The following is a 17,421-nucleotide window of genomic DNA, read 5'->3' on the forward strand; positions in this document are numbered from 1 at the left end:
AATTAAGAATTATATACAAGAGACTTTAGCAAAGTGTCTACCTCCTAACATGAAGATAGTACAAATAATATGACAAAGAAATTGGACTTCAAGACAAATATTTTGAAACTTTTAAGTAAAAATAGAATAGAAATGTCTCCTTTGCCAGAGTGAAACTTTTTTTGTGTGTGTGCTGATTTATCTAGCTCCTTCAAGAACTAATGGCAGAAGTGATTGACAAGGCACTATGTACATTCTCAAAGTCAATTTTTATGACATAACATAGTGCTACAAATAAAAATGTCTATAAAGATGCATAAGTTATTTCTGTAGGAATAGAAGGGATGAGTTACATGCCATTCCATTTTGATGAACTTGAATCCAGTTTCTAATCAACAAGATTGCCCTATACAATAAACTACTGATTGTGACTGCTGGCGTTAACAGTAATAGGACAAGAAGATGTGTGGTACAATTTTCTCCATTCAGCTCTTCATTTTCCTACTGCTTTGAAGGAGTCTTTATATCCTTATGATCCTTCTCAAAGTTAGCCTGATCAATTGTGCTAATTGTGCCCAGTAGAGCTGATGAATACAAGGACAACTCTTGTTGATTGCTAAGGAGTATTGGTTTGGCCTCAGTTCCTCATTTTTGTCAGAGTTCTCAAAATATTAATTTAGTTTCAGGGTGTTTTGCACCCTTTTAAGATAATGTTATCTACTCAAATCCCACTCAGTTTTATGCACACTAAGAAGTATAAGAAATAGTTATGCAGAAGCTGATATCCTCATGCCTTATTATCTCTATTTAGTCTCTCTGAACTCTGCACATTCATTTTTTTCTCTGCCAGTGCTAACTAGAGACCATATGATGTGCTGTATTCAGTTGGAAAAAAAAACCTTTATAAGAACAGTAATAGGATAGAAAACATCAACAAAACCTCTACTTTTATCAGTCTTCATAGTCTCTAGCTCTGACATTTGGACTTGAAGTTTGGAGAGAATCTATGAAGCTGCAGTGAGAATTATTTATCAACTCCAAAAGGCTTTCGTTTGAGAAATCCAAGTTTCCATTTTTATAGCAAGTTTATAACTCAACATAAATGTCAAGGTTTAAAGAATATTGAAACACAGCATGGATATTTATTTGAAAAAAGTCACTTGATAAATTTAAGAAAGCACTGTTTTGTTTATTTTTAAAGAACTTGTCAAACTACATTGTTGGATTAACTAAATAATATAGTTTTCCTGGGGTAGATTGCTGTGTTCAACACAGTCATAATGTTCCTCTCGTCCCACATTCATTTGGTATGTATGTTAGTACATATTTGTGTGGCTGCTATGTGTTCAATATTACTCTTACTGATTTGCTGTTGCGAATACAGTGAGAAAGGTTGCCTTTTTAACGAATGTCCTCATACCTAATTTATTATCCATTATCCATTCTTGACAGCTTAACTATGTCTCAATGAAACTTCCCCGTGAGTTCAGACATGCTGTCTTCCATAGTGAAAACTAGAATGTTGGCCAGATGCTACCTGTATTTCTAATCATTGATAATGCACTGTAGAGATATAATTAAAAATTATTAACCATTTGATGTGGTTAAAAAAATCAGAAAATTTTTTCCTTCAAATATTCTATTAAAAATAATAATTGAAGTATATTTTCCTTTTTCATTGTTTCCTCTATTCTTTTTTTTAGAGTAGCATTAATAATTTAAAAATTGTTGGATTCTCGATCTGTGTAAACTCTGTGCTAACAGCTTTATATGTTTAATTTCATTTGATTCTCAAAACAACCCTATAAAGGAAAGAAGGTACTATGTTATGCCCACATTACTGGTAAGAGGTCTAAGGCACAAAGTTAAATAACTCAGGTCATGTAGCCAGTGACAGTAGAGCTGGAGTTTCAATCCAGGCAGCCTCATTTCGTATCGTGTCCTATTCACAGCAATGCTACACAGCATTAGACCAACAGGAGGAGGCATCAACATTAGGTGGAATTATTTGTTTAAAGGTTTTTTTCTTTTAGATGTTATGCATAATTTGATGCTGACTATAGCCAGTATTAACTTAAAATTTTCCAAAGTAATTTTAATATTAATTAGAGAGCCAAACTACAATTACTTTTAAGTCACAAACTATTAAACTGCTTATAAGTCATAGACTATTACGACTTGAAAGAGTTTTTGCACTCATTCAGACCTATCCACACATTGTAAGAACTGGGAATCTGAGGTCTATGAAGTAAAGTTATTTTTCTCAACTCATAGAGCTGATTAGAATCAGATTTAGGATGAGGACTTGGGTCTCCTGGCTTCTAGTGTGCTGATTAATTGTGTTTCTTTCTTAATTATAAGAGAAGACAATTTCTAGGACAAAGTCACTGTCTTTTTCTTTGAGGGGAATATTTTCTACCTGAGCACACTGCATTCCACTGATGTTCACTATGCTTACACGTGAAAACTGAGGTAAAATGTGCCCTTGCACACACATACAGGTCTTCAATTAAATTCCAGCTACTTCCAAAAATGTTCTGAGGCAATTAGATCCCAGTTGTGGGTGTGTGAGGGAAGATTTGCAGGTAGCAAAAAGTCTAAATAACTTGGTGATAGCTGAAATATGGTATTGATGAGCAATGATGTTTTTGTTAACTGGAGATAAGAGGTTTTCCCAGATTCCACTGGAAAATACCAATGAGAGAGTTTTAATAAGGCATTTGGGGAGTGAGAAATGTATATGGGAAAATGTATATGAATGTGATAGGTTTCATGTCCTGTGGGCAGAATTTTTAATACTCTAAAATGCTCGACATCTTTATGTACCAGACTAGATTCACTTTCAACAGTTTAGGGCGGATAAGATTAAGAAAAAAAGTTTCCTGAGATGTTCATGAGTGCAGAAAGGAGCTACCAGATATTTTCAACCGAAGAGTTCAGTTTCTTTGAGTTCTGTATAAGAGAACAGAATAGTGTCAAATATATTCACAAGATTTTCTAATAATCTTCCATGCCAAAGAATTGTAGAATACTTTTAATTGCTCTATCTACTCCTTTTTTTCACATGGAATCAGGCTATATAACATCAAAAAAACTTCTAATCTAGACTTTTATAAGTTTATTTTTCTCCTTATGAACTAGGATAATTCACATTTTAATTATCAATTATTTTGATTTCTGAGAAACAATTTTATGTTTCTATTAGTACCTTTTAATTTTCTTTAGGTAATTGATTGCCACCCAGACCCCAGCAAGTTACATCATTTTCCCAAAGAGCAGCCATCATGGGGCTTTCTCAGAGGATGTTCACCTCTTGCAAAACTTTTCTTCTAATTCATAGTTTAAGTGACTATCATCCTTGTTGTGTCATTGAACAAATACCATACACATCTGCCTCATACCAAACTCTCACTAAATACTTGTGAAATGGATGAGCTTTTGTTGGGTTCTTTTGATCTAGCCAACTGTTTGCTTCATTTTGGCTGCAAATAAACAGTTACTGTGACCACACCGATGAGTTATGTATCCCCTACTGTTCAGTGCATCCTTGCGTATGTTGCCCTATGGATTGATTAATAAGAAATGACCTTTATTGTCATGCTCACTGTAATGTTCTTGACTATCACAATCATTACCATCGGAGGAGTCACAGCAGCATTATTTAGAGACGTACACTAGAGGGTGGTGTTTTACCTGGACACTAGACTTATCGATGAATTGGCTTTGAGGAAGAATGCAAAATGTCTCCAGGAAATGTTCCCCATGTTTAATGTTACATAATTCTCAGCACATATGCCCCATTAACAAAATTGATAAACCCCAGGGAATGGAAGCAGAGACTGAGTCACTTGGCGGCCTTGCTATCCCATTTCTTCAACACATTCCTGTAGGTGTTTGGTTTTCCTGAGCTCCACATGCAGAGTGTCACTTGAAAACCAACACTGATCACTGGGTGAGAATATATTTGACTCTAGCTACAGGGAATTGGAAAGCAAGTGAGGCAAATAGTGAATGTGGGTAAAGCTATTAAACTCAGTGCTTTAATTTTTAAATCCCCTGAATTGGGTATGTGTACTTCCATGGCTGACCTGAGAAGAACAGAAACCATCAATAGTGGAGGGAAAAGTTATTTCTGGAGAGCTCATGTTTCTGTGCCTTGCCCTCTGGATTTCACTTAGTGAAGAAAAAAAAAAAAAGTTTCCAGTCTAGTGCAGTGCATCTTTCCTGATATCTTGTATGGAATGATCAAAATGTTGCTGAAAGTTTTCTCCCTCAGTAGACATGTTAATGTTAGTAATAGGTTAATTCGTTTCGCTTCTAGTGCTTGCTTTCGTCTTTGTGATTTTCTCAATTGACTCTTCTAATATTGGTAAAATATGTGCTTAAATCATGAACTCTATTGTAGTTTCTCATGACAAATGTCCAAATTTTCATTGACGTCTACCTGGACATGTGAATAAATACATGGAAGGGGGAAAAACATCTCAAATGTATTGCTCTGAAATTTCCCTTCAAGAGAAATTTATTCTTTCTGCTCTGACCAGTGGAAGTTTCCTTTTAACACAAGCAAGTCTTCATCTGGTGTTGTAGGGTTTCAGACTTATATTCTTTATTATTCTTTACCACTATCTGATTCAGAAAGACTGCTGGAATCAAGATCTCCTGGAATAAAGTTTAAAAGCATAATTTCATATGATCAAATTAAAGTTGAATTGACTGGTTCCTATTAAAGCTAAACCCTGTCCAGTACTGCCAAACTCTCTCTTGAAGCTAGGTACGCACTTTCCTTCAAATGTTCCTTAGCATTTGGCTCTGCTGTTTCCATGCTCCCCTTTCTTCAGTGATACGATAACATTGCAATAATACTTAAACGCTGACACGACAGAAAACCTTGCCAGTTTGGCTCTCAACCTTGGCAAGCTTTTTGTTATAGTTGCAACCAGCTTACTCCTTGAGTTGCACAAAACTTCCAGAGCTCCTCCACAGCATGTCTTATAAAGGGGACTAAAAGGAAAAGTAAGAGAGATGCTAATTTTAGACAGAGAATAGTAAATAGGACAATAAATAAAAGCTCTGTTTTGGCACATTGGAACTTTATTTTTTCCCCTTTGAAATGTGTGATTCCTTTTCCCAAATGTTGCACTAGATTTATTTTTAAAGGTGTCATCTATTTCCATTCCAGTGCTATGTCATCTATAATTTAAATTTATGAGATAAATCTTGAGGTTCACCAGTGGAGCAGCTGGAGAATTCTAGCCACTTTGCCATTGAAAATGCAGATTTGCTGAAGGTTTTTATGTCTCACAAGCCCCACTGAAAGCACCTCATTCCCTTTCCTGACAAGTATCCATCAACATGTAATATTTATTCTTCTGTTTTAGTTTCACTACAAATAATTGGCGGCCCCTCAGCAGGAAGACAGTTTCCTGCTGAGGCAGCACCACCTGTATAGCTTCACCAAGCCGAGAACAAATGCTCTGAAAAGAAAGCTTTCCTAGAACTGATGGATAAAATGAATGAGGGATATTTGCTAAAAGGAGGGAAAACTAAATCTGCTCCTTTAGTTGCATGATAATTTTTAGTTCTCCAATCTTCCTTCTATAACTGTCTGTATAGCAATAGAATGTTCATGTATACATTTTGTGGCCAATAAGAAAAATATTCTTGTTGACTTGTCTTCCGCTCCCCTACTCTCCACTCCCCTCCTATATATATGGGGGCGGGGGGGGGGGGAGAGTTGAGTCAAAAATTATCCATACTCAGGTGTAGAATTCATTTTAATTAACTTTTAGAAAAGACAAATACATCATTTTTCAACATAATCTTCTTGCTTTTCAATAAACTTTGTCCATCTGTCAACAAGCTTTCGTATTCCCTCATTTAAAAATGTTTTAGGCTGAGCTGCGAGCCACGAATGCACTGCTGTCTTCACTTCTTCATCAGAAGTGAATCTTCATCCTCGTAGGGCTGCTTTCTGCGGACCAAGCAGGTGATAGAACGATGCAGCAAGATCAGGATTATAGGGAGGATGCTTCAGCACCTCAAAATCAAGTAATCCATGACAGATTTAGGTTTTGAAAAGTTTGTGCAAGATGGGTACCAAAACAGCTCATTGGTGAGCATAAACAGAAGCATGTGGGTATCTGCAAAAAAAATTTGGACCAATACTATAAGGAATTTGAAAGTTTCTTAAAGAGAATCATTACTGGTGATGAGACATGGATTCATCACTACGAGCCTGAGAGTAAACGGCAGAGTGTGGAATGGAAACATCCTTAATCGCAGAACAATAAAAAGTTCTAAAGTCAACCATCAGCTGGAAAATTGATGCTTACCGTTTTCTGGGATTCTCAAGGGCCAGTATTGGAACATTATCAGGAAAAATGTTCAACAGTCAACAGTGCTGGTTACAGTGAGGTGCTTATTGAAGAGCTGAAGCCTAGACTTCGGATTAAATGCAGAGATCTGCTATCCGAGGGCATTGTGATCTTGCATGACCCCAAACCTCCACACATTTCTGCCCACACTGTTGACACTCTGCAAAAACTTTGTTTTGAGGTGTTAAGGCATCCTCCCTATAGTCCTGATCTTGCTGCATCGTTCTTTCACCTGTTTGGTCCCCTGAAAGCCGCCCTACAAGGATGAAAATTCACTTTTGATGAAGAAGTGAAGACAGCAGTGCATCCAGGACTCGCAGCTCAGCCTAAAACATTTTTAAATGCGGGAATACGAAAGCTTGTTGACAGATGGATAAAGTGTATTGAAAAGCAAGGAGGTTATGTCAAAAAATGATGTATTTGTCTTTTCTAAAAGTTAATTAAAATGAATTCTACAGCCAGAGTGTGGATAACTTTTGACTCACCCGCACGTGTGTGTGTGTATAATCTATATCTATCTTTATATACACCTGAGCCTTTAACTTCACAATTATTGTCTTTTTTGGACACAGTCTATGGGCTCACAGTGATTCATGTTTTTAACATCTAGCAAATATGAAAATTTTACACCCAACTGTACCTATTGTAACACAGATTAGATTGACCATGGCCTTCGTATGATTGTCATGACCTCCAGTTTTCTTGTAATCCCCAGACCTAGATCCCCCTTGTTAGGAAAGGAGATGTTCTTAAAGAATTATATTTCTATGAAATGTGCATGGTTTGCACTCAAAGAGAAAAATGTGACAAGTAAATGAAAAAATAAACAAGTTGGTATACTGATTCTTTTCAAATAAAGGAAAAACTAGAGCGACAATTCAGATTTACCTTAATTTCTATTGCAGGAGTTTTCAAACTTTGAGCATCAAAATTGGTATTTCATTACCAAAATTAAGCAGTACTTATTTTTCCTCAATTACTAGGAAAATAATCAAACAGTTATCTAGTATATCCCCTGTTTTTAGTGTTAATCTCATGATTTTCATGAGAGTAATATTCTCATTATTTTTCAGTGTTTAGTATCACACACACCAATGCCTGCATAAATACCAGCTTTTGGTGAATAGACATCAGTAGTCTTGGTTGTTTGTTTGCATTCTATACATTTAATTTAAACTAAACATTAATAAACAAAGTAAAATCTCCAATGCTACACACCAACATTTAGGCTGAATTACTCTGAATGAGATGGAACTGATTAATCGTTTGTAGACTTTCACAAAGTTACCCCATAATTTCCAAGGGTTGTGCTGTCAGAGGAAGTTTGAGAACTATCATCCAATGTGCTTCACTTATATTTTTAATAATTTTTCAACCTAAGGAAAATAACCTGATTCAATGGAATAGATTTAGTGAAGACCCAAGAGACTATATATTTTAGTTCATCATTTTATTGGCAATAACTTTTTAAAAAATGTATCCAGATAATATGTTTGCAATAACTGTTTCCTGATTATCTTAGTGTCACATGACAAATTAGAAGTCAATATAAGATCTGAGTCCTAAGTTTTAAAAATATGTGTTGAACGTTCCGAGGGTACTGCTGAATGTTATAACAAGTAGTTAGGGGTAAGTGTACCTGACGTAACACCTTCCCTTACGAAAATCATAATCTATGTAGAAGACATATAACCTGTAAATAATTTACAGACCAGTTCAGATATTGTAAAACTCACATGGCTCAGGATGGGAAAAAAGCCTGGTTTAGGGATTATATTAAAGAGGGCTGCTGAATCAGCACATTTGCCATTCATTAATGTCAAACTGAATTGTCATTCATTAATGACGAATTCTGAATGCCAAACTCAGAATGCAGAAGATGAAACTTGTGAATTCTGAGTAAAAGAGATCACTATGAACCATGAAGGTCAAGAATGACTTCATGGGAGGACTTGGATATAATCTGAACTTTTAAAGATGGAAAGGACCTTGGTAAGTGAGAAGGGAGAGAAAAGCATGGTCAGCAATGAATGAAATATCTTTCATGATATATCTATACCAAGAAATATACTTGTGGCCCAGACATGATGTTTGCTAAAAATGACTTTCAATTTGTGGATCTACAAACAGGGCATGTAGTTGCTAGTTTGCTTCTAGGCATCATCACTGCCTACGGTTTGTTACATGTTTAACAACCCCACATCTTAATGCTCTCTCCCTACCCTTTCAAGACATTTGAAATTGTAGTCCCTTGCATAAAACAAGAACAGGTTTAAAATGGACAAGAGGAAAGTGGAGGCTCAAATCACCTCCCAATGTTTATAAGTGAAGGGTGTTTCCTTCAGATGCAAAGAATGCTATAATAGATATTATAATAGAAAACACAAAAGTATTTTAAAATATGAAATCATGAGGTCATGAAGAATCCTTGATCCTTTTGAGAAAACTCAGAATAGCCTTAGGGTCTTTATGTTATTTGCGGTTGGTGGAATTAACCCCATTTTAGTAGATGAGCGAATGAGTCAGGAAGGTTGTAACTTTCCCAGAGTCATGCTGCTAAGTGGTTGTTTAAGGACTAAACTATTACTTGTTTATCATATGTCAGGTACTGAGAGACACTTCCCATATATTTGCTCCTTAAATGCTCATGATAAGTTTGTATGTGTGGTATTAATACTCCCACTTTTGCAAAGGTGTTTGCTACACATTTCAAATTGAGGCTGGGACCTGTTGATATCATGGTATATTCCAATAATCCCAAATTTCAGACCCTCAGGACAGACACTGTTGCTCTTCCATGTCAGCAGCATCAAAACCTCAAATCTAAGAAGTTCAATGTCACAAGAAGCTCACCAGTCCTTCATGTGGGTTATTAATACTTAGTCAAAACTATAGGGCACACTCAAACCCCCTTATGGTGGCAAAAACTCAGATACGGCAGACACTAAGAGAAAACTTCAGAGTTCTCTGAACTCTATATTTTGTTCGATAACTTAAAGTATATCTTTGAAAGATACAGGTGGTCAAATTGCCTGCTTTAAATAAGAGAAGTAGGCAGAGACTCCGTAATTCCACACCTGCTTCTGGCCAGCCATGGCCTCTTGAGCTTTAGAAAAATGACTCAACTTTTCTCAGGCCTGTTTTGGATCCCTGCTGCAGAAACCTTCTGAATGAAATGTCTTGTAGTTGATATCCTGCTTCAAATCTACTTGGTGCCTCAAACAGCAGGGTGTCTAGAAATACTAGTCTCTGCTACGAGAGCAGAAATCTTAAAGAGCCATGCAAATTGGATCCACCCGGTCTTTAACTTGGGCCAATTCTTCCACAGTATGTGCAGACACATTCTTAGTTGACTTGACTGCATAATAGAGATAATTATAAGTACTTACTTATCTCACAGGGGTCTACTGAAGATTAATTAGTTAATGTTGGCAGACCAAAGGTGCAATATATGTGCTAAGTATTATTATTATTGCTGTGCCACTTATCTTGGAAGAATGTTGTTTCTGAAGTCATAGTGCCTATGTGCCATCTGCTCACAGCAGCCTTTACCATCTCTCTACTCAGAGGCTGAATCCGGTATCTGAATAAATAGATGTGCTCAAAAAAAAAATCTATCACACCTCCATCTGTGCTTATGGAATATGAATTCAGACATAGGCAGAAATGCAAATCAATCACAAGTGGAGAGGCTTCTCCAGTGCCCAGAGTCACATTTTGAGATGTTGCTCTAATATTCTTGCTTTTCATTTTAGAATCCGCTAACTCACGATGCGAGGCTTCTGTGAAATTCTCTCTCTTCGGCATCTGAAATAGGATGTCATGTTAGAGGCCTGAACTGCCTTCCCTTTTGTTCCCAGAAAGTGGAAAGAGAAAACTTCCCCAGAACACGTTCACTGCCGATCGTTTGCAGAAATTAGCTCCATGATTGTAATGCTTTATATATTAGTATAATTATTAGAAGCTAATGAGTTTTTAAAGGTTCTTATATGAAATCATGATTTTGAAACATCCCTCCTGCCAGAATTATAACTAGGTTACAGACAACATGACATGATCTATGACCCATTTTTACTAATGACAAAAGAATGAAGATGCAGCTTTTTATGAATAAGCCTTGCTTCCCGAACATGACAGGGCACTGCAACTGTGAAAGCTATGAAAATCAGCAAGATTAAAACCTTGCACTAAAATTATCCAAATGTTTCATGGATGCCACTATAGTAATATAAATACCATTCTTTGCCTTTTAAAAAGTTATTGGTATCACAATTATCATAGATATTTAATATTCTTCCACAGTAGGTGGCTCAATGGAATTATTTCTTCCCCCATCATCCTACTAGCTCTTCCTCGAGTCAGCTGCAGAAAGTAAATTTATCTTCTATCTGAAACTTGCCTCACTTGATCGATATACTCAGGATAATTCCAGTAATATTTTTGTTTTGTTTTATTTTTTGTATCCAATTTGTTTACAAATTTCTCATCTAATCCAAGGGTATGCTAAAACTTCTTTTATGGTGGTAGTGGAATTAATCAAGTAGGAAACAAAGTCTGGTTCATTAAAGCTATCATATGCATAACCTGATCTCTTGGATGATGCAAGTAACATTTGAATTCAATTCATCTAATCTAAATTATGCATCTACCTTATGAATTGGTTAGGTTTTAGGAATATAAAGAGGAATGAAATACCATACCTAGTCTCTACTCAAGAAGATAAATCTATAACTAACTATATTAAAATGATAAGTTCCAAAGTAGGCAATTTGAGCAAGTCTTGAGAGAGCTCCGAGGAGGGAATGATTCATTCTCCTGAGAGTCAGGAAGGAGTTTCAGAAGGCTTCAGATGGATGATGTTTGAATTGGGCTGTGAAGGATGAAAACAGCATGGGTAGGTAGAAAAGAGAGAGAAGGCATACGCAGCCGGCCTTGACTCTGTATTTCCTAGAAGACTGATACCTCTTTGAACTATGCTGTCCTATATTGTAAAAAACGAACCTTGGACACCCTTCATATTTTAACAAATTTTCTTCTTAGACTCTTGGATTTTACTCCCCTCTCAAATCTCAGATCCCTTAACCTAGTTTTCCGTTGCTTGCCTCTGCACTTGAAAATAGATGTCTTTCCCAATTTTGAACTTCGCCTTGAACAAGGCTTTAATTCTGTTTACAAAAGCATAGCAACCCCAGATATCACCCACCTGACGTCCCTGCAAAGTTCACATTGAACACTTTAAGGGAACTTGAATGTTTTCAGGCAGAGGAAACTGTAGCGGGGGAAAGCTTAGACAGCAAAGATCAGGGCTTGTGTGACAGAAAGCAAGCCATCTGGTGGGGCCAAAGCTCTCTTTTCCCTCATGCATGAGGACATTTGACAAAATGATGTAACCAGCCCCACAATAGCAGTGATACTGTGAAATAGCACAGGTAATCCTACCCAGCACTGTTTTAGCCCATCCCTTAGAAAATGCTAATTATAGACAGGGTATGCACACAAATAGGCTTAACTCGCTCAACAACCATGACATCATTTCTTCTTAGAGAAGATGGACTAACCTATCATTCCTTGAACCTAGACTCTGCACATTTTAGGAGTCCAGGTCTCTCAGGGAATAGCTCTTAAGAACATCTAAAAAAATTCAATATTTTATGAACTTCCTGATTACTAATTTGTAATAGAGTAAACATAAAAGTATTCAGTGGCTTGAATCTTGGGTATTTTAGAACTTGGTTGCCTTTGCCAGCCCATTTTGTTAGTGATACAATAACATCCCATCGGATGGGGAGTAGAGTTTGAAGCTAGATTTGCTGATCTTGAATGGTACTTACATTATTGGATAGACTGAGAGTCTGAAACCCTTGTCCTCTCAGGAATAAGGATGTGATGGAGTGGGCTAGCTCAGAGGACTTGCAGTAAGACAACTTATGCAGTGCCTTCTCTGTAGACTAAAAAAGGGAGTCTGGACTCAGGGCTGTAAAATTGGCACTGTCCATGAGTTCTAAATTGACTTTAAAATGAATGAGGTAATGGAATACTCAGACAGAAGGCTCATCCATTATAGAAATACACCTCAAATTGGTCCTTCTTTTGGTAAAGGCTAAGGAGTACTTCGAGTTAAAACTTGGCAAGTTATTTGCTTACCAGGTCTTGCTGGGATTTGAATTAACTGTCACAGTGATAAAAATTTTCCTAGAAGCTAAATGAGAAAGCCAACATAAATGTTACAGAAAGGCTTCAAAAATTTCAGAATTAACTGTTTGATCTAGTTAGCACCTCTAGTTCTGTTGGTGTAGTCCATTTAAAACAGCTTTCTATGAGGGGATAAAGAGTGAAATTGAAGCAAATTACACATATGGCATGGGCCTATCTATTTATGTAATGGAAGAAGAGGCAGAAAACAGAGAGAGAAGAAAATTGGAAGAAAAGAGATAGTGCGAAGAAACAAATAAGATGCTCCTTTAGCAGACCCTAAAAATTCTCAATCAGGTCATTAAAAACAACAACAAATTAAAGAATATTTAAAAAGCATTCAAAACGCATCCAGCTGAATGTAACCCACATGCCTCTGTGAGATTTTCTCATTGGTCAGGAGTTGCTTAGTGAATTGAGACTCTATTAAGTTGCATGTGGTTTTCATTCTCTTGTTTTTATAGCTTTTTGGAATTTACTTTGGATCTGTTGGGACCTCTAACCATTTTCTGGCCTGAAGATGCTGTTGTAGACAGTACCACAAAGATAATCTCTTTTGTATAGCTATCCCATCACACTAAAATCCGGGAATCTTTATTCAACATTAATGTGTCACAATTTAATCCCCACAAATACATTATAAAGTTGTTACCCAAATCCCTCTTTTGTCACTCAGTTGAGGCTTTTAAAGATTAAATAACATGCTCAAATAAGTGGTGCATCAGCTTCAAACCAAGATTGTCTGAATATAATTCATTTACTCTTTCCTCTAAATCATATACATGTTATTAAGTTCTTATAGATTCATTTATATGTATGATTCTTTTTGCAGTTGCATTATTGGAATTTAAAAAGATTACATTGATCATCTTTTTGCCTTCCCTTGACCCCCAGGATTATTTTTGCCTTGAGGGGACAAATACTAAGGTCAAAAGTTATGATATGAAATGTTACCAAACTTTTACTGCTTTTGTAAAATTTATTGGTCACTGTCAAAGTCATGAAAATATGATGTTTATAAAGAGGCTAAGTAACGCTTACTTTACCTTCCAGGTTTAATTTTTTTATTTTTTAAATTAAAAAAAATATATATATATATGTACATAGAAAACTCCAAACAGTAAAGAATTTATAATATGAAAAGCAACTCTCCCTCCCATCCTTGATCTACAGTCCCAATTTTCCGGTTAGAGTCTTTTGTGTATATTTAAAAAAACTTTTATATACATGCAGACATAAAATATTTCTCTATTTTTAAACATATTTTGGTGATATTTTCGTTATCAGCTCTATAACTGCCCTTGCTTTTCACAGCTGCAGAGTATTTCACTTATGGGTAGACTGAAATTGATTTAACCCACTTATGACTGCTTGACGTTTAGATATTTTTGCAGACTTTTGTTCTAAGTATGCTGCAATGAACATAATTGTTTTTATCTCTTTGTTTATAGATGTACATATAAACACTGGATAAATGCCTTGAAGTGGCATTAAAACTGAGTCAAAGGCTCAGTTAAGTTTATAATTAGATATGTCTGACTGAATTTTCCTTCTATATGTGCCTATTTTTAAGTTCAGTTAAAATTTGTAAAAAAGAAAATTACATATGTTTATCATAAGTAAAAAATTAACTTGTTTAATAAGCTTTATAATTTTTTTAATTTAATTCTTCATATTGTGAGGTTTAGGACATAGAATATTTTAATTTTTATGTAGTCAAATTTATTAATATTTTCTAATGTTGCTTTGTATGGTTCCTCTTATTTAGAAAGAGTATTTCCATATTAAAACTATTTTTAATATAATTTTATGGTACTTTTAATGTTTTATTTTTACATTTAAATCTTTGATACATTGGGGTCTACTCTTGATGCAATAACCAATTGTTGTTGTTGTTGGTTTTTAATGGCTAGCTGGCTGTCCCAACATGTTTAGTTAGAAAGCTATTTTTTTCACTGATTTGAAATGCCAGCTTTATCGTAAATTCTCATATGTATTTCTGTTTATTTCTTGACTGTTTCTTACATTTAATTGATCAATCTTCCTATTTAGACACCGGCACCAAACACTTACTTGTATTAAAATGTATTTTACTATCTTACCAAGGTATTCTCCTTTACTACTTCTTATTTTTTCAGAAGCTGACTGCCAATTTTTTCATGTTTATTTTTACATAAGAAATTTAGAATCAGCTAGCTCAATTTCCAAAAATAAGGCTGTTGATATTTTATTTGGATCATGTGAAATCTGTAGATTAGTTTGAACGTACACTTTTACAATATTAAATCTCTGCAGGAATAAGTTTTGTCTTTTTTCCTTTTAGAAATGCATATCCTTTAGTAGAATTAAAATATTTTTTCATAGAGATTTTTCACATTTTGTGATTAACTTTATACCTAGGTATTTATTCTTATTTTAAAGATGAGATTCTTATTTCTCTCTATTTTATAGCTGGGTGTATTTGTTTCCACGAAAACAATTAATTTTCATATACTGTTTGTATTTGGCGCTTTCAGTTAACATTTCTATTGCTTTTAATTTTGTTTTAAGTTTTCTAGTGGTATAATCATCTGGAAAAAAGTGTTTTATCCTTTTCAGTATTTATATCTCTTACATTTAAAATCATTTTAAGTTTCTAAAAAATATTTTAAGTACATCATCTGATACTCCTAGGATAATATTAAATATTTAAATAGTAGTGATACTAATAAGCATCCCGTTTTATTGTTACTGAATTTAATGAGGATGCTTTTAATATTTCACTATGCTCATGGATTTTTGCTTTCAGACATGTCTGTCAAACAGATTATAAAGTTGTATAAAATATACATTATTTTATACAGTTTTATTAAGAATCATAAAAATCAAGATTAGATATTAATTTTTATCAAATAACTTTTTCCTATCTACAAAGATAATCATTTGCTTTTATTTTCTTTTTAATATTTTAATATACATTGATAGATTTTATATAAGGATATTTACATTTATATTCCTTGAATAAACCTTCTTAATCATGTTCTATCCTTTTAATAGTCTGAGAATTTCCTCCTTTTGTTTTATTTTGTACACAAAAATAGTATGGGGCTGTGTTGGTTTTTTTTTCCACCTTTTTAAATCTGGAAAGATAGTTTTCCAGATTTAGAAAATTAATTTTATGTTGGCTTCACAAAAGATGAGCTTGGAAGCTATATGTTTTTATACTTTCTAGAATATTTAAAATAGCTTTATAATTTTCTGTTTCTTAGGGGATGTTTAGAATTTATCACTGAAACTCTGGTTTAGGAAAGGTTTGGCTTGTTTGGGAATAGGGATGAAAAAATATTTTTCTTAATTTTTTTCCCTAAGAAAATTTGAAAATTTGCCTTTACCTGATTTGAATTTTGTTGTTTTTAGAACCAGTTTTATTTTTTTCTGTTATCATAATAAAGCATCCATTCTATTCACACTTTCAAATATATCTTTAGTGTGCAACAAGTATTTTCTAGTGTCATTTTCATTTCCTCTGTATCTGTATTTACTAACAAATTCTAATTTTTCCTCTTTTATTTATTGTATATGCTTTCTCCTTATCTTTTTTCCAAGATCAGTTTATACATACACACATATACACACATACATACACACACAGGGACTTGCATACATATACTTGGTTTCATACATGTATATAGTCATATATAATATATGTGTATAATACATAGTATGTGTATATAGTATATAGTTACTAACACATTCAGTTTTTCTTTTTTATTATATATGCTTTTCCTCTAATATTATTTTTCAATATTACTTTCATATGTATGTGTATTTATTAGTATATGCATAATATATATTCAGTTATAGATGATATATAATTATATGAACACACATCAACCAATCAGTGAATTTGCTTTTTTACTTTTACTATTTTCCAATTTATTAATTTGCATTTATCACTAGTAATTTCTTCCCTTTACTTTCATTAGTTTCATGTCATTGCTACTTTTAAAATTTGCTTAATAGACTATTTTATGAAATTATATTTGTTAATAATTACCTTTCTCCTTGGTAGTGGAGAAAGGTAATTATTAAAACCTATAAATTTTCTTTTGATCACAATCTTAGTTAATTTTTATAGGTTCTGGTATATAATGACTTGTAATGTTATTTTTGTGATAGTCTACACTTTTTTTAAACTCATGAGTTGCTGAACATAGAACTTCTAAATCTTTAAACAATTGGTATATTGGTTTTTCCTTTTGTGTTATTGTAATTGTGTATTATAAGCAGAGAATTTCTCTAAATTAATTTCTTTTTTTTAATCACTTTCTTTTCTTTATAACCTAATCTGTATGCTGTTTTACTGATGAAGATTGATATATTTTATTAGGAGTATCTATACAAATTTATTTGGTCTCTTTGACCAAATGAGGTCAAAAATAAGTTTAAAATGCTGTACTGCTCTTTTGTATCTTCTCTTTTCATTAAAGAGCCTATTTGAACTCCTTCAGTGTTCTTTCTCCTCCTGGATTTCAACTCTAATATTAATAATATCACACATTTCACCTTCTTTTTTGTTAGCATTTTCCCAATATGTCCTTTCCTATCCATTTCTTGTATTACTTTAAAGCCACCTTATTTTAAAAGTTTACTTCACTATGGGATTGAGATTTCTTGCTGATCAAATTAGATAATCTTTTATTCTTAACAGATTATTTTATTCTATTTACCTTCATTGATGTGAGAAATATAATTGATCTTTGTACCATATCTGATTTATATTGGATGTTCCCTTATTTTCAGTCTTTTACTGAACCGTCCGTATTTTATTGTGCTTCTTCTTTGTGTGCTTCTTTTTTTCTTGTGATTATTTGGAATGTTTATTGACTTTTAA

This window comes from Hippopotamus amphibius, chromosome 1 (genome assembly GCF_030028045.1).
Source record: "Hippopotamus amphibius kiboko isolate mHipAmp2 chromosome 1, mHipAmp2.hap2, whole genome shotgun sequence".
NCBI classification, from domain to species: Eukaryota; Metazoa; Chordata; class Mammalia; order Artiodactyla; family Hippopotamidae; genus Hippopotamus; species Hippopotamus amphibius.